This window comes from Podarcis liolepis (assembly GCF_965112155.1).
Source record: "Podarcis liolepis genome assembly, chromosome: 9".
Taxonomy (NCBI): Eukaryota; Metazoa; Chordata; class Lepidosauria; order Squamata; family Lacertidae; genus Podarcis; species Podarcis liolepis.
In genome coordinates this window covers 36,460,583-36,482,664 of record NC_139564.1, presented here as the reverse complement: position 1 = coordinate 36,482,664, position 22,082 = coordinate 36,460,583, and the positions used below count along the sequence as shown (strand labels likewise).

Genomic DNA, 22,082 nt, shown 5'->3' with positions numbered 1-22,082 from the left:
GCATGCCTTGGCCAGCAACATCCCTGACAATGCTTCTCACTTCTTACACGACAGCAGCCATTAGACTCCCTGCCTCCAAGTGTCAGCTACTGCTTCAGGCCATGTGGGTTTGGATAGCCTGCATATAGTTTTTCAACAACCAACCCATCTTGCAATTCTGTAATAGTGCATTTGGTGCTTTGGTGCTTCAAACCACAAATCAAATTATTCACTCACCACAATTCTGGCACACAAATAAGTAAATATTATTGTGTTTAACTCCAAACTGGGACTGAGTTGTATTTGCCAATTCCGCCAAGTGATTAAAAGTGTAAGTACAGTGCAATAACCTCTGTGACATATAGCAAACTTTGGAACAAAGATTTCAAATATCATACCTTAATGGTTGCACTTTTAAACACATGTGTTCATGTAACATAAACCAGGACATGTGTAGGCTTGGTAACAATAATCCCAATAGGTAACTGGCAGATCTAAGTAGCATGCTATCTAAACTCACAATCGCAATACAAAGTGCAAAATTCTGAATGAAAACAAGAACGAAAATTCTTCCTCTTCTATACTATAATTTACATGACCACATACTATCATTGGAGCTCTCATTGTGCTGCTGCTAGACTAGACTGAGACTCCTGTGTCGCCCCGGCAATTCTTCAGTTTGCTTGGACCAGAGATGGCAACTTGGCACAGCCTCTTTTAAACAGCTTTGAAGAAGAAGTTCCAGTACAACTCATATTTGCGCAGTTTATAATCCAAACACTTGTTTAACTTCCAATTATGTGGCTTTTGGGGGGTGGAGAGGAGGGGGGAGATGCCTACAGGCAGAAAAAATATCTGGGTAGAGAGTACATCCAGGGAGGGGTTGCTGTCTACTGAGACCAAGAAACCAAAACTGCCGCTAACAACAGCAAAGGAGGAGGGTCACACCATCAAACAGCCTTCTGTGAGGATTCCAATGCTGTCCCAGTGCAGAAGGAACAGTCCTGTCCCTCCTGACCCAGAAGTTGTTACCTGCCCCACTCCCAGATCTGATTGGGGAGGTCATTTTTACGTGGAGGGGCCTGAGTTTGCTTTCCCCCTCCACACCCTTCAAATACATGAGCAAAACTGTTAATAAGACAGGAGTGATCTGATAAAGAATGCTGTAAGTCCTATGTGGTTGGTATACCCTTAATAATGATCAAGTTCTTTGGGTTGTGTAAAAAATGCTAATGGGGAGGAAGGCGGGAGAAGATACAATACAGAATAAAATGCTGCACAAAACTGAGCTGCAATTTGTTTATTGATGTGGTTGCAACACACCGAATGAAGGTAATTTGGAAGTTTACTTCCTAATCCTGCACATTCATGAGTTGAAATCGCCTCTGTATTTCAGTGCTAACAGAGACCCAATTCAACACAGAGGGTAAAATACAACTCTCACTGGAGCCAGTTTCATAAACTGATAATCCAAACAGACCTTCTTTTTAGCCTGGCAAGCCACAAAGTACCAAGTATCTGAAACAGTGGCCATTAACACCTGCTGCTGTGCCCCCTCCCCTTATCTCCCCAGAAGATTTCTTTTTCCACATAGTGAAAATGGGAATGTTTATTTCAGTTGCATAATGAGTCACTCACACTGAAACTGGCACAGACTATCCTCAGAAACAAAAGCAATTCCATAAACTACACACTAATAAGGCAGACACAAAGCTTCTCTGGATTATAGCACAAAAGCACAATTTAGCAGCAGAATAAAGCTTGAAGCTAGACAAGAGAACTGACATCAGCACGCGTGCTAATCATAGTACAAAGGCCCTTCTATGTTTTGTCAAACTGAAAAGGGAGCCCACATAAATCACTCTTTGTTATCTGAAAATATCTGGCATTCTTGAAGCATGTTCTATTTTTAACATTTTAGTGTTGGCTGCCTGGTGGAAGCTCTACATTGCCTTACTGAGAAGTGCTTCAGAAGCCCATGCTACACAACAGAAGTTAAGGAGAACAGCTTTGGGAGGTACTTTCCAAACCCAAAACATTTGGGTTGTTCCTGAACAGAATTCTTACAAAGTTTATACGTTCATTCGCCCATGAAGAGATACTTCACAAAAATCCACTTACGTTTTGCAACTGGGACATCTGATGTTGGAACTGAAAGAGCATGCTCAGAAAGCCTCAACAGATCTTTGCTTACAGAAGTGTTACTACAATAAGCAAATGTTAACTTTTCCTCCAAGACAGAGAAACGAAACAGCTTAATCCAAACCATAATTAGTGTTGGTATTGTAGGGATGTTACACCACCAGCCCTAAAACTGAGGATCAGAATGTTGATCAGCGAAGACAAAGGAACAAAAGCTACAAACAAAACAATTTACAGCACAGTAGCATGTTTGACTACTCGAAAGTAAGGCCTCCCTGTACTCAATGCGGCTAACCCCCATGTAAAGGTGTATCGGAATGAGCCTCAACCTCTCGTTTCCTTGCCTTTTAAACAAGCAAACGGTGAGGTTTTCCCTATTTTCCCTTTAATTAAAATAGTTGCTTTGTATCATTTTAAATGTGAAAATTCAATGTAATTTGCTTTAAATATTCTCACATTTGTTTTATGGAGTGCTACTTGACAACAGTATCAAATGTCACAATAAACAGAAGCCTGATTCAGGAATTCAATCATGAGCTTTAACTCCCTACGCAGCACAAGACTGGGGCTGCGACCACTGGCCCCACATAACCACCTGACCTCCCTGTGGTATGCATGCAGGATCCTCCCCACTGAAACAACAAGGGTTCCATATCATGTGCAAGAGTAGGAGGCAATGAACATACAACAAGCTCCCCCTGTAGACATCCCCTTGCCAATGTGGGGGCAGAGACAGCCCCATCTTCGACTCCACACACAACTGTTATTCAGGCATTCAATAGAAAGCTGGTGCCAGGTTGATCTCAGAGAATGGTGAAAATATTATTTGAGATGAATGGAGGTCCATGTCTCTTAATGCCTTTTGCAAAATCTTTCACAAATATGAATGAACTGTGGAAAATATCCAGCGCACCTTTACTAAGATATTGACCAAGACATAAAAACACTGTGCACTCACACCTCGTAAGGCTTGTTTTCCAGGAAGCCTCATCTTTTCTAGCAGGGGAAAATAAGGAAAAAACAGTCTCAGTGGAAGTTTCCACTCCACCAGCTATCATCCTTATAATCTGTTCAGAATACACACACACACACGGCCAAAATTTCCTGTTTTCAATCTATTGTCACCATTTGCTAGTTTTGTGTTGGTCAGTTCTAACTTTAGCTTGCTTATACAAACAAAGAAAACATTGAAAACAGAAAAGCAGCATTGAAGAGCTTTGTGCTTAGCAATCTGAAATGGAATTTGTTCAACTACACTGGAAAAAATAATAGGAAAAAAACAGTCAGAAAAGCAAGAAGAACAAAGAGAGAGAGAAAGTTTGCTATGCTTTACAGTTGTTACACACTTAGTAATTAGTAGTTTTTTATGCAACCCAAAGAACTTTATCACTATTAAGGTTTTACCAACCATATGGTACTTAGCGCTGTTATAGCATTCTTTATTAGAAACACTCCTAGAATGCTGCTGTATAATTACAGTTTTGTTCATGTAATAAAAGACTATTCTAAAGGCCACCTCAACCTGTTGTAGCCATGTGGCCAGGGTTATCCAAAGATTGTGTGAGAAGCACAACACACTAAAGTAAGTACAGTGGTACCTCGACTCTCAAAATTAATCCATTCCAGAAGTCCGTTCCAAAACCAAATTGTTCCAAAACCAAGGTGCGCTTTCCCATAGAAAGTAATGAAAAATGGATTAATCCGTTCCAGACTTTTAAAAACAACTCCTAAAACAGCAATTTAACATGAATTCTACTATCTAACAAGACCTTTGATCCATAAAATGAAAGCAATAAACAATGTACTGCAGTCACACAATCAACTAATCAGCAGCTGAACGGGGTTGCACACAGTCACAAAAGCAAAACAAAAAAGCCACAAAAACAAAAACGCAAAATAAATAGCAAAAACAGACAGACCTCAGCGTAACACTCAAAACAGAGCAAGTTTGGCTTCCCAAAAAAGTTCACAAACTGGAACACTTCCGGGTTTGCAGTGTTTGTGTTCCAAGTTGTTTGAGTACCAAGGCGTTTGAGAACCAAGGTACCACTGTACTCCTTTGCACAGCTAAAAACTTAGGAATCCACTTCCACAATATGTAGTGGTGGCCATCAACTTCATTTTAAAGAGGCATTAGACAAATTTATGGAGGATAAAGCGTTCAACAGTTACCAGTCATCATAGCTATGTACTACCACCAGAATGAATGTGTCTCTGAATACAAGTGCTTGGGACTGATGGTGGAAGAGCACCATCTCTCTCACGTCCTGCTCTTGGGATTCCCACAGCAATTGTGGAAGCAGGATGCTGGACTAGACAGGCCTTTTGGTGTGATGAGGTATGAAGGCCCTCTTACGTTCATGTATGTGCTAAAACTCTACAGTTTTATTATTCCATGATTCTAAGGTACAAGTAAGAGTGTTCACAAGCTCAGTTTCCCATCGCTGTTAGTATACACATGGTATGATAAATTATAATGCAATAACTTTAAACTAATCTTCCTATGTACCTACAGTTACTCATTAACCCTATGTTCAAGTTATTAGCCTGAACAGTAGCAAAAGTAAGGTTTAACTTTTGTGACACCAGTCAGGATGACTGAGAAAATGTCATCCTGGCCCCATCAGTGGTGCCCAATAGGCTGGAGAGCTGGTGTAGTTTAGTGGCTAAGAAACTGAGCTGTGAATCTTGAAGTGTGTGGTTCAAATCCCACCTCTTCCATAAACTCAACAGATGGTATTTGGCAGGTCACTCACTCTCAGCCTCAATTCCCACACCCCATGCACAATATGGGAGAGAATACTAACCTTATAGAGTCGTTCTAAAAATTGCAACTAGCTAACACATGTTAAGGACTTGAAAGCACTATATACATCTTAAATATAAATATTAATAAGCTTTGCCATCTTCACTGGTTCCCAATTCACCCCCCGACCTAAATCAAAGGTTTTTAACACCCAACACTAAAGGGAATAGTAAATATGGAAAGGATTTGGTTGCATGTCTTATTCTAAGAAGAAATACAGATATTCCAAGCTGGCCTGGGATTCTGAGTTATTATGGGTTACTCATAGAATCAGACCATTTTTTAATAATGGGAATGATTTCAGAACATTCCTTTGACTTAAAATCACAATATGAATATCACTCCCATAATATCCCATCTCATTATTGCAAAAACAAGGGTAGGCAAACCTGTGCTTTTGGCCTGGTTCAGATGTAAAAGGAAATCATGGTTTCCTAATATGCCCAATTGGTCTTACCTGTGACTTTTTTTTTTAGTTGCATGCTATGCTTCCCTGTGCTCAACAATAGAATACATCTTCAAGTATATTTTCTGTTGTTCGAGAAACGTTTTCTGTCTCTTCTACAACTGTTCTCCTAACTAGATGAACACAATGGAAAGATGTATTGTTTAAATTCCTTTCACTGTCTAGCTTTTGTAAAACTCATCTGATATCATGTTCCATTCCACCATATCCTCCAAGTGGTTCATTCTGGTGGCATTGCTGTAACAGCAGTTCAGAAGCCACCATATATTCCGCTGTTTTTGTCCAGTGGTTCCCGTTTTTATATTAAGACAACTTTGGGGGGGGCTCTTTCAAGTGCCTCCCCTCATTACTCAACTCTTTATTAATGCCCCTGAATAGAATTGCTCCATATATATCCATTTTACCAACAGTGCCAAGTCTTTTTAAGACTCACAGCTATTTACATTACATTCTTCTAAGTTTCAACCCCTTTCTCTGAATAAAATGTGCAAGCTTTGGTGTAATCTGCTCTCATCAGGACTCATTTAAAAAAAAAATAACATAAGGAGAAACCAAAATACCCCTCCACCTTAAATGCACAAACTTAGATATGAAGAACAAATGCACTAAAACCAGTCTGTGGTCAGGTTCTGCTTTGAAAACCAACAGCTATCACATAAGCGTCCAACCTCTCAAAGAGATAAAAACTACATTTTAAGAAGTTTAATCCAAGTTTACACCTTTCTGCTTTTCAAAGCTTTTTTTTTTTTTAATGCACATGCATTAGCAAAATTTGTTATTTATACAGACCACTGCTGTATATTACTCAGACGCCACACTGTTTTCAATGACACTTCATCCCAGGGTAACTGTATCGGATTGCAGCCTTAATCACTTCATTGGAGCCCCTTTTACTTTCCTGTCAATTTTTTAAATTGTAAACCTCCTGCTAGGATTTGTGTTCATTTGTACTTTCTGTACAGCTCCTAGCAACTTTAAGAACTTTATAAATAATAAGCAGCAGCAGCAGCAGCAGCAGCAGCAACAGAACAATACAGCAGAGATGGATTGATGAGAAAGACAGACCCTCATATGTCATCTTCTGCCGCTCATTTTTTCTTCCTTTCACATTCCCTTTCAGTACGATGAATGAACATTTACTTTAAAAAGTACAGTAATTTGTTATGAAGCCACACTCTTACATATGAATTCATGACTGGGCAGTTAGAGACCTTGAGAGTAGGCAATTCAACACAACCTCAAGTCACACAACAAAGAACAACTTTCTTGTGGATCAATGAGTATTACAATCTACCGGTTTCATTTTAACAAAGTTACAAGAATCCTCTACTCTGATTTCCACATGTAACATGTCTTAGGCAAGCAGCTGTTTCTCAATAAATGTCATCTAGATTAGCTCTTAAGAACACTGTTATTCAACAACAAACATTAAAAGGTGGACATTACTGTACTTTTTGAAAGTGTTCTTTCAGGTTCCAAGGCAGTTGTATTACACACTATCAACAAAGGACTGTTCTTGAAGTCTGAACAGTGACTATTTTAAAAAGACCGAATATATATCATTAAACCAAACAGAATTGCTTAGGAGGAAAAGTTAACCATAATTTTCTAAAATACATTTTTTCTATTAAATAAAGTAACTTTAGAGTTGCTTTTATTTGCCATTGAAACAAGTTTAAAAACAGGACTGTGCATTTGTACAAAAGGACCTTGAAACTGGATAATAAAAGTACCTCATTTTGTTTTCAGCACAGCCACAAAATCCCGACCATTTCAGTAGTTGTGTCTACCCCAAAATAAGCACAGCGTTAAGTCTTCCTGTCAGCTTTCCATCTCGTTATACACCACCCTATTCTACTAACCTTTGACCAACAGGAAGCAGACACAATAGAATGAAAATAACAGCAATTGTATGCATTCAGAATGATTTAATGTAAAGGAAAGAGGTACTTATTTCACTGGTGAACAAACTGCCTAAAGCTGATTTTATCCTTGCATACCAAATACTATTTTTGTGCTGTGAAGAGAAAAAAAAAGGACAGTGAACACGGGCAGTTGTCATGCATAGTAAACCTATAAAGCTTAATGCCAAAACTCTTAACCTGTGATTTGTATCTTTCTATGGATTCTCTATTACATTATTGCTTTTTTAAAAAAACCCTACATTTCTACATACAGCATACATTTTATATTTCATATGCAGTCCTTCAGGAAAGTTTTAATTGCTTGCAAATGTTGGCAATTATTTCCTGAAAAGAGGATGGTCTGAATGGATGTGGTTCAGTTCAGCTACTGGAGCTAAGTAGGGAAGAGAGTCCACAGAGAACCATATGTAAGCCACTTTGAACTCCCCCCGGGGGGGCAGGGTACAATTGTAGTAAGTACATTTCTTGTTTTCCACTTTTCATTTATGTAATCTCACGAGAGAAGGCTGGCGGAATCATGCGTTGCCCTTCCTTTATGTAGCTCAGTTTTAAGATTTCCCAGTGTCAAATTCATTTATTTGACACCCGGCAAAAGAGAAGCTAAGAGCTTCTTCAGTTCTGTGAGCCAAAGTGTGCTTGGAGAAGTTCAGAACACACTTTTCACTTCCATCCTGAGACTGGAGCCTATGCTGCCATAACGCCAAGGAATAACTGAAAAAGGATATCCTGCTCTCCCCCACATGCCTTTAAGGAGACCAACAAAACCAGAGGATACTTAGCCAAGACAAGAGATACCAGGTGCTACTTTAACTGGCAAATAATGTTAACATGAAATAAGGTTCTAGTGTTGGATTAGCACTCACAAAACTGAGTTAAAAATTAATAGTGTACACTAAAAGTTAGGAAGGAAGGCCAGGAACTAATCATGTTGGGTAGAAAAGGGGGGGAAAAGACCACTTACTCACAGCCATTTGCATGTAGAGGGCTTCACAGAAAGAAGGGGCAGTGACTTTGCCACCCCATCGGCCTGACCCCTGATATTATGTAGTTCCCTGGCCTCACACTCCCAACATCTATGCATGAAAGATTGAAGGAAGTTCTATGTGTGTAATCTTCCCCTAAGAAGGCGTCTGTGCACAAAGTAGGGGGTGGGGGGTGGGCAGGGAACCATACACTGCCAGGGGCAAAGGCACAGACTCCCCTTACCTATGGGATCATCATCAAATGAATAATGCCCAAAGGGGGCTGAAGTTGTGCTAACTTCTGCTGGACTCCACAATCTACCAAGAAATTATATGCCTTATAAACTAAATTTACCGTTCCGGGAAACTTGCAGGTGCCTTGTCATGGATGAAAACGGTTACACAAAAGGCATCTTTGATTAAAATGTGGACCTCCTGACCCACACTCCAACTCCAGTCCTTGGCTTCTGTTCCAACTGCCTTTCAACATACAGAGCTTTCTGCCATTTGGCAACAGTAAATCTAAGAGCAGGGAAGTGTACTGCACTTTCCTGTGATATAAAGGACACCTCTGTGCATTAATGCTACTAAAAATAGTAGTGCACATGAGTCCCTCACCAAATATACAAGTATTCCTGAACACTTTTTATTCATCTCCTTTCTCCCGTTCTGCATTAGAGGCCCACGTTTAATTTATGAGCCGCAGAAGAACTATGCCTTCATGTTTCCTTTGTTGTTGTCAGTGCTCTGTCACATCATGTTTGGCTGCTTTAGCTTACCCCCATTTGCCTTTACATTTACCTCAGAAGCAACTCCCAATGGCATTTTTTAAAATCTAGCTTTTATTGCTTGGGGACTTCTTGAGGCTAAATGTTTTGGCCCAATGCCAGTTATACACATAGCTTGTTGACTGGGCTTCTTAGGACAAACGCACACATGTGCAAACACAAAAATACAGCAACAAAGTTTGGGTTTTCTTTCTTCACAGTCCTGAACACTGGTAGTTCCCCGGACTCATCTTCAAGATTATCTCGCAAATGTAGAGCTCACAGAACTAGCTGCATAGTTCCCTGGTTCCTGATCATGATCTGTTTTACTGTCCAGATGTGCATGGAATCCAGTTAGTCAAGAAAACATATTGTGGAACAAGGAAAGACACCTGCAGAACCTTTAAGTGATCTGAAGAAGCGTGTTACATAAAACACAGCACGAGGAGATGCAACCCTCAAGCCATTTCCACAAGTAACTTTGAATTTATTTTTTTGTACTTCCTGATTCTGTAAGGACAGCAAACAGAAAGGACTCCTGTTCCCTTTCGATCTCATACTAACATCCACATGTTGCATATCGCAAGCAGCCTAAAAGGCCCTTAAAGATATACAAAATGGAATTTGTACCAACATACCTAACATAAGCCTTTTTACTCCACATTTTACATACCGAAACAGTTGCCAGGTGAGGTTAGGGACATCTTGTCCTCCTAACCCCCTGAAAAAGTCCCCATGGTAGTTTATAGAGATGAGTTATTTAAAAAACAAACCATTAGAAAAAAGATAAATGAAACATATAGTGGTACCTCGGATGCGAACGGGATCCGTTCCAGAGCCCCATTCGCATCCTGAAGCGAACGCAACCCGCGTCTATGCGTGCGTGGATCGCGATTCGCCGCTTCTGCGCATGTGCTTGACGTCATTTTGACCATCTGTACATGCGCAAGCGGAGAAACCCAGAAGTAACGCGTTCCATTACTTCCGGGTCGCCACGTAGCATAACCTGAAAACGCTCAACCTGAAGCAACTTCAACCCGAGGTATGACTGTATACAAATGTATTTCCCAACACTTAAAAGCCTTAGTATATTACCAGTCAAATGTGGATAATACCAGGTTCAAATGAGGCAGCAGGGCAGAGTGCCCTCATTCAGCTTCCATGCAGACATGCTCTCTCCAGGATAGTCCAATCCAGTCTCCCCCCCCCACACACACACACCTCATTCTCAAATTCCCCCACAACACTAAGTTAGCATTCTGTGATCACTGGGCCTATTTTTAGGTTCCCACCTACCAGTTTTTGCTTTTGTAAACCTTCTGCAAACCTTGGCACTCCCCAAGGCCAGCGTTGGGGGTAAGCACTATTGGGCACCTGCTAAACTTCACAACACTGCAGGTGGTGACTCCTGACTCCCAGAACCTCCAGGCTCTATTCACCTTTCTTCTCCAGCATGAAATATGGTGGTACAGCAGCATACAATTGTTGCCATGCGCTATCTTTCTGGGTGGTTCTGTGGACTGGGAACAGAAGGAAAGGCCAAACAAAAGGGTTGCGGTTACCAGTGGCAAAGTAGGAGATGGAGCAGCTTATGGTGGGGACCCACTGAGAGCATCTTGCCCAAGCTTCCCCTTCCCAGCAGGCTAGTATCTAATTCTTGTGCATGGATGCCGCCATTTTGGTTACAAAAGGATCCACACTGGGAGAACAAATTCTCTGTTAGTATACAGAATTGCTACATGAACAAATACATAAATATACAAGCATTCACAACATTGAACGCTTTTGCCAAAGCGAGCATTACACAGCACAAATTTCAGCCCCAAACAAAACTAAGACATATTTTGCCTCAACACTTTTGACTCATTCTGATCATTTATTCCTAAACCGCTGCTCACAACATTTGGCAGATGGTCTCAATCCTGACGCTTGTGAATTTTGGCAAGAAAACCCAGCACTTTCTTCACACTTCTTTAGTTGCATGCTTCTCTGAAAGGAGAAACAGATGCCACCAGCCTCAGTAAGCTTGCCTTTCCCAGCTAAGGCACTGCATCTTCTCACAGCAGAACAAAGTCTCAGATCTGGCCAGCCCGAGAGGATCAGAGATATTCCAGATAGCGACACACACACACACACACATTTTTAAATTTAAATGCTGGATTCCAAGCTGCATTCCTGTGCTCCCTTTTAGCCACAGAAAACCGCTTAGAGGTTAAAATAGATTCTTTGCAGTCCACCCTGGTGAGACAAGTCTTCACTTGCTGCCAACTGTGCTACCTTCTCATTCACCCAGCTCACTTATATGAATTTGACATTACTATTCCGAAGCAACCGATGCCGATCTGTTAAAAGTCATGTCCGCCACTCCTGCCTTTTGCTTCAAATTGCAAACAACCCATCAACAAGGTCTGCTCCTTCAATACAAGTACTATGGAACTATGGAGTGGCAGTGGCTGAACACTGCAACAGCTTCAGTGTCAATAATTTAATTATGCTGTGGGGTTTGGTACAGGCCACCTTCTTCATTTTAGCATAGATTTGGCTTGTTTTGCTTATACCACCTTGCCTTAAGGCTGTTTCTGCCCTGTTTGGGAAGCCAACTCAACAATTGATTGCAGTGACAATAGGCGCCTTCAGAGATCCTTTTAATTGTGTGTTCATTATTGGTGTTCAAGTTGGCATCAGGTGGTAATACCCCAGCCAGCATTCAATAGTGTTTGCCCACCCAAATGTTTTGGGGCAGACATAACGCTTCGTTTCCAATTAGTTCATGTCCCATAACTTCCTGCTGAAATCCTGAAACTCTTATACCACACATGTTCTGGTTTATGACTATCCCCCTCCATAATGCAACGACACTGGCGAAGCATTGCAGAATAACTAATAAAACAGGATGAGTTGTGGATGGTCAAGTATAAATCCACCTCTAAAGCAGTAGCGTATCATCAATGACATGTTGCAGAGTACAACTGCAAAGAAAACCCAGTCTGGAGAGGACCATTTTGATTAGGTATTGCTTGAAGCAATTGGCCCATGCCTAGGAATGATTAGTTGAGGTCTGTTTGTCTAGCCAATCTATGAAATCATCTCTTTTTAAAATATGAACTATTATGTAGTACTGTCTCCACTCAAAACAAGATAATTGCAATGAACTAACTGCAAACATACACGACATGGATAAAAGCAATGGGAAGTAAGGTGGGGGGGAGGAGAGAGAGAGAGAAGGCAGCACGAGACACCCCCCCCCAAAAAAAAATTTACTCTCTTACATCACCTTCCTGAAAGCGGGGTCTGAGAGTTCATGTGGCATTCCTGTCTATACGTTGTATCTTGGGGGCAAGTAATAACAGGGAAATACGCTTCTCAAAAGCATTACCATTTGAAGTGCTCTAACTGCAGGTGCTTATTTGCACCTACATGAATTCTGGATCTTTTACACAGGAGCTCAGATCCTTTCAAGTTTGCAAAAAGAGCAACCAGGAAAAAGGAAAAAACATCACACACAAAACCACAAGTGTAAATCTAACCTCAATACTTAACATTTAATAAACCCCATAGCTGGCATGGTGAGTCTGTGGCCCTCCAGATTCTATTGGGTCACTGGGTCCTCAACCCTGCTTTCAATGAACATAGCATTTATTACTCTCAGAAGTTTGGCCTTTTAGGAATCATTAAGCTTGTACTGTATGTAGATCAAAACCTCACTCTTCAAACAAGCACCTCCACGAAACCGTCTCAACTTGTCACTAGATCTATGCTGTTGTCTTGTAAGAAAACATCTAACAAGCTCATTCCAAGTAAATGAAGCCATCACAATTTTAGTATCTCTTCCTTGCTATAGAGCTCGTGAAATGATCTTGAAACGCTCAAATCAAGGTTTCGATCATCTAATGAGATGAGGTAATTTGTGTGTGTGGTTTCACAGTGCACTCTGAATGGCAACCCATTACACCAGTCCCCTGGCACAGGGCTAATCAGCTTACCATCTAAACACAGCATTGAAACACTGCCCTGCAACATCTAGAAGCAAAGAGAAAGGGGTGGGGAGGGGGGGCGTAATTGATTACATGCCATTTCTAAGCCAGGTCTTCAAGGCAGTTTATGGATTTCACTAATTTTAGCAGAAAAACACACTTGCATGTTCTACTAAAGTTACATAATCAGCATTCCACTATTTACAGCTTATTCACCATTGTAATCATTATAACACTGCCGACTGACGAGTCCACCATATTTCATAGCAGATAATACACATTATTTATTGCACAAGTTAAATTACTGAAACAATCTCCAAATAAGATTCTTTATTTCACAGGACACTCTTGTACAGAATTCTTCCACTAAACATAAGGTCTAATTTGACAGCATTGTTTCATGTCCCCGTGTCCTAATTTGCTTTGCATTCTAATGCATATTTCTTCCTAAGTGCCTTAGAGCTACATACCGTATTTTTCACCCTATAGGACGCACTTTTTCCGCTCCAAAAATGAAGGGGAAATCTGGGTGCGTCCTATGGGGCGAATGCAGGCTTTCGCTGAAGCTTGGAGAGCGAGAGGGGTTGGTGTGCACCGACCCCTCTCGCTCTCCAGGCTTCAGGAAGACATCCGCAGCCTAGGCAGCCCTGCGGGAGTTCCCCGCAGGGCTACCCACGCTGCGGATAGTAGCCTGCCGCACGGCGGGTGGGGCGCGCTGAAGCAGAGCGCCCCATGTGTCGGGCAGACATCGGCCAGCCCCACAAGCTCGGGGGACAGCAGGAAATTTTTTTCCTTTATTTCCCCCCAAAAAAACTAGGTGCGTCCTATGGGACGGAGCGTCCTATGGGACGAAAAATACGGTAAATCGTCATGGGAAGTAAAGTTTCTGACACTGTTCCAGAAGACTAGTGGCAGCCCAGTAACATCCAGTGGGCCACAGGTCCCTCAACCTGTGGCCTGCCAGATGTTGCTGGAATAAAACTCCTATCTGGTCTAACCACTGGACAGAGAGCATGTGAAGGGCCCCAGGCTCCCTACTTCTCCTGTAAATCTATGTTTACCGTATTTTTCGCCCCATAGGACGTACCGGCCCATAGGACGCATCAGGTTTTTTGGGAGAGAAATAAAGGGGGGGAAATTATTCCCCCCCCCAGGCGCTTGTGGGGCCGGCAGCGGGGAGAAGCGCTCTTCAGCGAAAGCCTGCATTCGCCCCATAGGACGCACACACATTTCCCCTTCATTTTTGGAGGGGAAAAAGTGTGTCCTATAGGGCGAAAAATACGGTACCTCCCAAAGCAGATCCCAAACCTGATTTTTGTCAGACAAAATTTCAAGTACCTGTGCCCTGCAAACACATGTTTCATTTTCCTGACATTCTGAGGCGTCTCTCTGGAGAAAAACTTCAACAAATATTTTTAGACTTCCTGCTGAAACATCCTCCGCACATTGCTCAATATGGTCTACAAACAAACTAATTCAAACTACAAGAAAGAAGATTCCACCTAAACATTAGGAAGAACTTCCTGACAGTAAGAGCTGTTCGACAGTGGAATTTGCTGCCAAGGAGTGTGGTGGAGTCTCCTTCTTTGGAGGTCTTTAAGCAGAGGCTTGACAACCATATGTCAGGAGTGCTCTGATGGTGTTTCCTGCTTGGCAGGGGGTTGGACTCGATGGCCCTTGTGGTCTCTTCCAACTCTATGATTCTATGATTTAGTTTTGCAGTCATATATCCCAGTTGCTTTGTTCATCATTATAGGTTTCTATAGTAAACTTAACCATGGGTATCATGGTCACTTCTCTGAGGGAAAAAACAACCCTGTTAATCAAGGGGGAAGGGAATCAAAAAAGCAAATGAATTTAAGATGGACTCCCCCTCTGCTCCAGCAACTTGTATCATTTGAAATTAATATAAAATTGCACTTGCCAGAGCATTATATAATGTTGTAATGCCTATTTCTGGCAATTGTTTCTTGTCACAGTCCCCGAGCAAAGATGGCCCAGACACAGATAGCAAACTACGTAATTCCAAGACTAGCAAAAATACAAAGGGCGACGTTGTCATCCAGAATAGCTGATGTAGGGCAAAGAGGTCAGGGATCCTCATGGTCTATTTCTGCATCCATCTTAGCACACAGCAACCAGATTCTGCAATTTTACACCATGGCAGTTTCCATAGAACCCTTGTAGCATCTGCCAGAACCCACAGATATCAAATGCCAGAACGTGAATTCTCCAGTCATTCTCACTTTATCAACATGTCACTAGAGAAGAAATTGATCTGAATTCCACAGGAAGGCCAAGTCACATTGCTTATTCATCAATAAATTATGTTAAACTTTATTTTTTATATTACAGTTACCTAGATATTAATTAGAGAGCCAGTCAACTTTAGCTTTTCTTGCAGCAAAATCTGCAGGTGGGAGGCTAGAAGGTTCAGCAAGGCCTGACAATAGGGTTCAGTTTGATACAAGATGACACATCATTTGCAAAGGGTAGAAAGCTACCAGCATCACCTCTTTTTAAATACTCAATTTCTTAAAATGGAGCAAATGGCTTCTCCTCTACTTTCCAACGCCACCACCAATATGTAGAACAAATGGCAACAAAACTGCACAGAGGTTTGTCATTGGAGCACAGAAAAGAAGACAATCTACAGGAAACAAGACTTTCTTTAAAAATACTGAATGATCTGAACTCTTAACACGAATTAGCAGCCACAGATGAAAAATCATTACTTGTCTAGAACAAGGCGCAGTAGACGTAGGAAGTTGCAAACTTCCAACATAAACAAGTGCACAGTTCCAATGATTTTAAAAAGGCCCTTTTTCAAAGTTAGCTACACTTTGAGTCTCTGCTTTAATCATTGTTAAATCATTAGCTTTAATCATAATTATCCAAGGCAGATGGTTACCAGTTTTTTATCTGGAGCTTTAACAGCTGTCATAATAAACAAAGAATTGTGTAAATGGTGTTCCCTGTGTTTAGATGAGGCAATCTACTGCAATGTGACTTTAATGCTTTAGCAGAAGAATTTCAGATACATCAATCTCCCATGGTAGGCATCATCCAAAAATGCAAAGATATAGACAGAAAGCCCTCAGTATCTATTTGCTTACTTTACTTTAAAAAATAAAAGCCTTATGCCGTGCAAACTGATGGCATTATTTCATATTTTTTTATCTATCCCCATAGAATCACAGAATTGTAGAGTTGGAAAGGGTCCCAAGCGTCATCTAGCCCAACCCCCCTTAGTCCAGGAACCTCAGCTAGACCATATATGGCAGATCCAACCTCTGCTTAAAAACTTCCAAGGAAGGAGAGTCCAGAACCTCTCATGGGATTCTGTTCCACAGCCGAACAGCTCTTACCAAGAAGCTCAGGACAGCACATGCTACTTCTGTTGTCATGATTACCTTGAATCAGAAGAATCTTTATTTGCATCAGCCACTAGCTGTGGCAATAAAACAAAATAAAATGTACTGAAGATAGAGGTAAAAACTTAACTATAGAAAATACGTTTTGGGGGTTTACATCAATAATGATTACCTTGAGACAAAATGGCTAGTCCAGGGTCCAACAAGAACCACAATTTATGCTCAGAAAGTGGTTTCCCCACTCTAAGTCCACCATCATCAATAACAACTCAACACCAAGATACATTAAAGCAATCACTGGATGACTTTTTAGATTTTTGTCCAGTGTAACTGTAACCTCTATATGATCCTTCATGTTCCCTGTTTGGACAACACAGTCCACTTTACACTAGATGTAAAGACTAGTGAGACTGAAACAACACACAGCCAGTATTAACTATTACTTACTGTTAAGAAATAAAATGTGTAAACACTAAAACAGTTAACAAAGACAGGATAACAAGATTAATATATGTAGGAATAATTTTCAATGACATGAAAAGAAATATTAAAAGTATTCCAAAATGACAAAATTTCTCAAAGTACTATCTGACTCCAAAGTACTATCTAACTCCAAGTAGATCCACTGATATCTTTATGTAATGAACAATCCATGGTTTAAACATATATTTTTAAAAAAAAATGCTCAGAAAATATCCATTTATCTATTTCAGTGGTGGCACACATGTTCAAAAGCTGGAAGTAAAGTTGCAACGTCCTATTTCTTTAAGGCTGCGATCCAAACACTCATGCGGGAGTAAACACCATTGGCTACAATGGGCCAACTGTGAACAAACCCAGCATAAGACTGCACTACAAGTTTGTGTTTCGCCACAAGCCACATAACATCCAGGGATTCATGAATTTGATGCTTCTTGTCTTAATAGAATCAGACACATCCATGTATAATAATTGTTATTTACAAACCTACTACATAAAAACTCAAAGCCATGTATAAATAGGAAAGTTATAAGCTCAGTTATAATGCAATACTTTATTTACATCTATATTTATTTCATACCAAGGGATCTTGGGGCTGCAAAATGGATTACATGGATTATTATACTATATATTACACAGTGATCGTCTACCAATCTTAACTTACAAGGCTGTTGAACAAGACTTTTCTTCGAGCAATGGATGTTACTTAACAGAGGCAGACCTTTAGCTATCAAAGCAGCATCAGTTTGCCTAACAAGGAAGAAAGGAAAATGAATCCAGAGAGAGAGAAAGAGATGCAAAGGGGTGGAGAAAAGAGTGGAAAAATAGATGATATCAAGTATTTAAGCAGGATTTTGAAGCAGCGAAGAAAGCAAGATAGAAAGAGAATAACATACCGTTCATCCAAGCTGAATCTCTGCTTATCTCTGAATCACATCATCATACTGTTCATTAAAGTGGTCTTCACAGAAGCTATACACAGAGCACAAAGTGGCCTTCAGCCAAGTCAGTGACTTCAACTGCTCCATATTCATACAGTAACAGAAGCAATACACAGGGGACAGAGACAGAAAATGGAGTGGATCAGACAGTTTGGTCAAGCCACTGTCTGCATTCAAAAGAGAGAAAGAGGGAGGGAAGCTGTTGCTGCACAGCAATTACACACAACAGACTCAGATTTTTTTTAAAAAAAAGCTTTAGAGACACATTCATTTGTCTGAAAAGACTGCAAAGCTTTGGTTATCTCCCTCCCCTTCCAAGTACTGTTTATATTGTGCATTTTTCAGTTCTGCAAGTGACGGTCAAAGTCACCACTACAACTGCATTAATAAGTACAACTGGGGGTGGGGACATGGTCTGGAAGACCACAATACCTAAAATTTGCACCGATGTATTTTCTTGAGATAACAAAGGTGCTTCAACGCAAATTGTATAATGTGTAGTATCTGTCAAACTCATCCTAATTAGATACCTCCCACCATATTTTGTGATGTTCTCTGACACTGCTACTAACATCCTTCATCAAAAGTACTTGTGTCACAAGGAACCTTCAAATTATTATTATTATTATTAAATGTAGAACTTGGTCCCAAACTGTTCAGGTCTTTAAAGGGTACATTTTAACTTGAGCCCAGAAACAAATGGCAACCAAAGCAACTGATGGTAGTTTGGTGGAATATGATCAATCCCCACAAGCATTCTGACGGCTGGATTTGTGAACCAGGTGAAGTTTGTAGGCAGACTTCAAAGGCAGCCCTATGCATAGAGCATTGCTGAAGTCCAGAATGTTGCTTTCACGCCCTGCTTGTGTGCTTCTCTGGCAGGCACAAAATGTTGGACAACATGAACCCCTTGATCTGACCCAATAGGGCTGTTCTTATTATTTATCCAGAACATTCCATTAAGACGATCATTATGGAAAAACAGAAGTGTATCCAAATTTCTGCTCATCATAAGCCAAAGAGGACCTTCTCAACAGAAGTCTCTATTCAAGGAAGTCAGCTGCCTATGGAGCTCACACCTGTTTGCAACTTTGTAGGCTTTCAGATAACCTAGCGAAGCATCCTTTCACAGAAGGGCTTTTAATGGGTAAGGTGGAAGTTCAAACGGATTTACTTGCTTCTGTTGTTGCTCTTTAATGTCCATTATGCTTTATGAATATTGATTTTCATTTGTTTGCACGCTTCCGGGAATCTTAGGAATGAGGTGGGATATTAAATTCTTAAATAAAAATCAAATATATAAGCACCAGAAACCATGTTGCTGGCAATCAATTTCTAATACGAGGTTCTGGGAGTTGAACCTCTCTTGAAGACATGCTGTCTGATCAGAACATTTGTTACTGCATGAGAAGAACTGAATGTAGTTACATCATAGGCTAACATGCTTTGCATCTTAAGAATTCTTTGCATCATAACCCTCACGTGTTACACCACATTTGTGCCCTGCTCTTACTCCAAAAGAACTCAAGAGGGACATATATAGGGCTGCTAGGTAATCAGGTCAGGTAACAGCCAAGAAGAAGTTTGCTTAGCTTCAGAGGCAGAATCACAATTCGCCATTGGTGTAGTTCACATGCAACCCCAAAGCATGGTTTGTATAGTTGAACTGTGACACGTTTGTCTAAATCCACCCCAACCAACTGAACAGAAGGAGATGAGTCTTGGCAGATACCGGCATACAAAATATTTGCAGAATCACTCAACAAAAATGCCTCATGCCTTGTACAGAAGCGAAATGCATTCCATAGCAAAGGAATGCAAGACATCCACACCACACATGGCTTCCCTCAGAGAATCCCTGAGAACTGTAGCTTACTCCTCATGGAACTACAGTTTCTAGCACCCATAGGAAACTGCAGCTCCCATGATTCCTTGGGGTAAGCCACTTGCTTTAAATGGTGTAGATGTGACTTCTTCTGATTAGGACTTTTAGGGACCTTGTCCTCAGAACGAAAGTGATTTTGGTCCATCTGCTCGCCCCAAGTTATTTCAAAAGGATTCATCAACCCTGATTTTGCTTGCACTGAACACTTCTTAGATGCAGATTTTTACAAACACAGAAATTTGTTGACTATTTTGCTCCTTCCAACACAGAATGCTACAGGGTGGAGGGCGGCACCACAGCCAGCCTGAGATAGGGATGTGGCATGCCAGGGCAAGCATGGAACACACCGGTGCACCCACCCACAAACAAATATGGAGGCGAGAGAAAGAAGAGCACAGAAACCTATCACTTAGGCCCACTCACCTCTTTCTGATCATCCAGACACCCAATTACTTCCCACCCAACTGTTATTCCCATGCAGATTTTGCTACTTGCTTTAGGGTTAGAGCAGGATTATTATTATTTTTACCTGCAGATCAAATTGTCATAGCGAAGCAGGCTTAGCCACCTACTATGCACAGTTAATGTCGCGTATTCCACGCGGAGTTTTCAGCGAAACACTAAGAGTTCCAGGTTTTTCAGTGCAGTCCTTTACAAAAGTCCTTTACAAAAGGCAGGCATTTACAAAAGAAACAGTCCATACAGAGTACTTACGAATACTCACCACCACACTACAGCACAACCACCACACCCCCTGTTAAACAGGCTTTCCTTTTTAAAACAGGTGATAGCCAATTACACTAATCACACTCCTGCTGAGTCACTCTGACCCAGCAGAGTATTGCATCATCCTGTTGAAGCCTGCAGACTTATCCAGTATCCTGCGAATCTTATCCAGTATCCTGCGAAGACTTATCCAGTATCCTGCGAAGTTAAAGCAGGTGGATTTGGCATCTAGTATTATGGTGGTACCAACCGATGGAGGAGTTTGGTTAAATGACAAGGCATTGCATGAATTTGGTGCTGAGCATAAACATTGATGAGCATCCAGAGATATGTTTATGGTTTATGGTCACTTTCAAGGGGCTGGAACCCATGGGAGGGCAAAACATCAGCTTCAGTACTTGCAGTATGCTTGTGAATACCAGTTTCTGGAAACCACTGGAGGAGAGTGCTACGTGCTCAGGTCCTGTTTCTGAGCTTCCTCTAGGCTTCTGGTTAGCCAGTGTGAGAACAGGATACTGGACTAGATAGACCAGAGGCTCTTTTTATGTTCTTATGGATCACACACTCAGAATCATGGAAGTCATACTTAAGGAAAGGCCAAAAAGATAGGGGAGAAGGAAACAATGCTAGGCTCACCCTAGTCTTCTCCAACCTGGTGACCAGATGTCGTTAGACTACAACCAGTGGCGGACCTACATTTTGGGGGCCCTGAAGATAGAACTGTCATGGGGGCCCCTTTGCAACCAGCAATGAGGTCTGGGTAACCACTGTTTTCTTCAGTGCTGTTGCTCCATGGCAGATCACCACACCTTTACAACATCTGTGCTACTGACTCTCAAACTTCGGGATTGTTGAAATATTTATAACAAAAGATTAATCAATTTGAGTTGAACCATTCAAATTGGGTCTCCTAGACCCAAAAATTGTAAGCAATGTGGACTAAAGTTGCTTCAGGGGCCCCTAGGGGATTAGGGGCCCTGCAGCTTCAGATTCATTAGTTTCATAGTAGATCCACCCCTGACTACAACTTCCACCATCCCTGTCCACTAGCCATGCTGGCTGGGGCAGATGGGAGTGGTAGTCCAAAACATCTGTTAGGTTATGGAGGGTTGAACTAGTCTCTGCACAGCCCATAGCATTTTCTGCTTGAATCTTACACCTGCCACTGTCGTATTTAAATACAAGCTGTGGCCTTAGTTAACTCCAAGTGCATGTCTCAACTCTTCATTAAAAGTATGGGCGCAATACATACTAGAATGATAATATAGCAGATGACACCCTACGTTGTAGGAGTCTTGGTGCAGTTACTGGAAACTAGAATGGCAGACCTCAGAAGACCCTTTTTTAGGAGGGGGTTAATTTCACTCAGAACAATGTAAACTATAAACTTTCACCAACTGGGAAAGTTTGTTACAAACTTTGTTACAAACCATGTTACCACCTGGTAAATGGTCATTGTATCACCCTGACCCTTTCCAGCCATCACAGCATAAAATTAATGCTGGACAGTTGTGAAATGATATAAAAACCATGCTAACACCAAACCATCAAGTGGCAGGACACATGCTGCACTCAAACTGCACCAACATTAAACTAATCAGCCAAATATTCTGGATGTGTTCTGAAATTTTAACAAATTCTGCACTTCCAGGTCA

The 22,082-nt window shown here is 41.2% G+C and overlaps 1 protein-coding gene across 4 annotated transcripts in view; it reads right to left on the bottom strand.

The window, feature by feature from the left end:
* The window catches only part of GAB1 (GRB2 associated binding protein 1), an 82,557-nt gene that overhangs the window by 26,900 nt on the left and 33,575 nt on the right, over window positions 1-22,082 (bottom strand). The window contains exon 1 of one of the 4 annotated variants that reach the window (XM_083520002.1): window positions 17,772-17,820. The exons of 2 other annotated variants lie outside the window; for them this stretch is intronic. The gene's annotated coding sequence lies outside the window, so the exon portion shown is untranslated. Of the gene's footprint in view, window positions 1-17,771; window positions 17,821-22,082 lie in introns of those variants that run through there. One more of the 4 variants, XM_083520001.1, reaches the window with a different exon arrangement.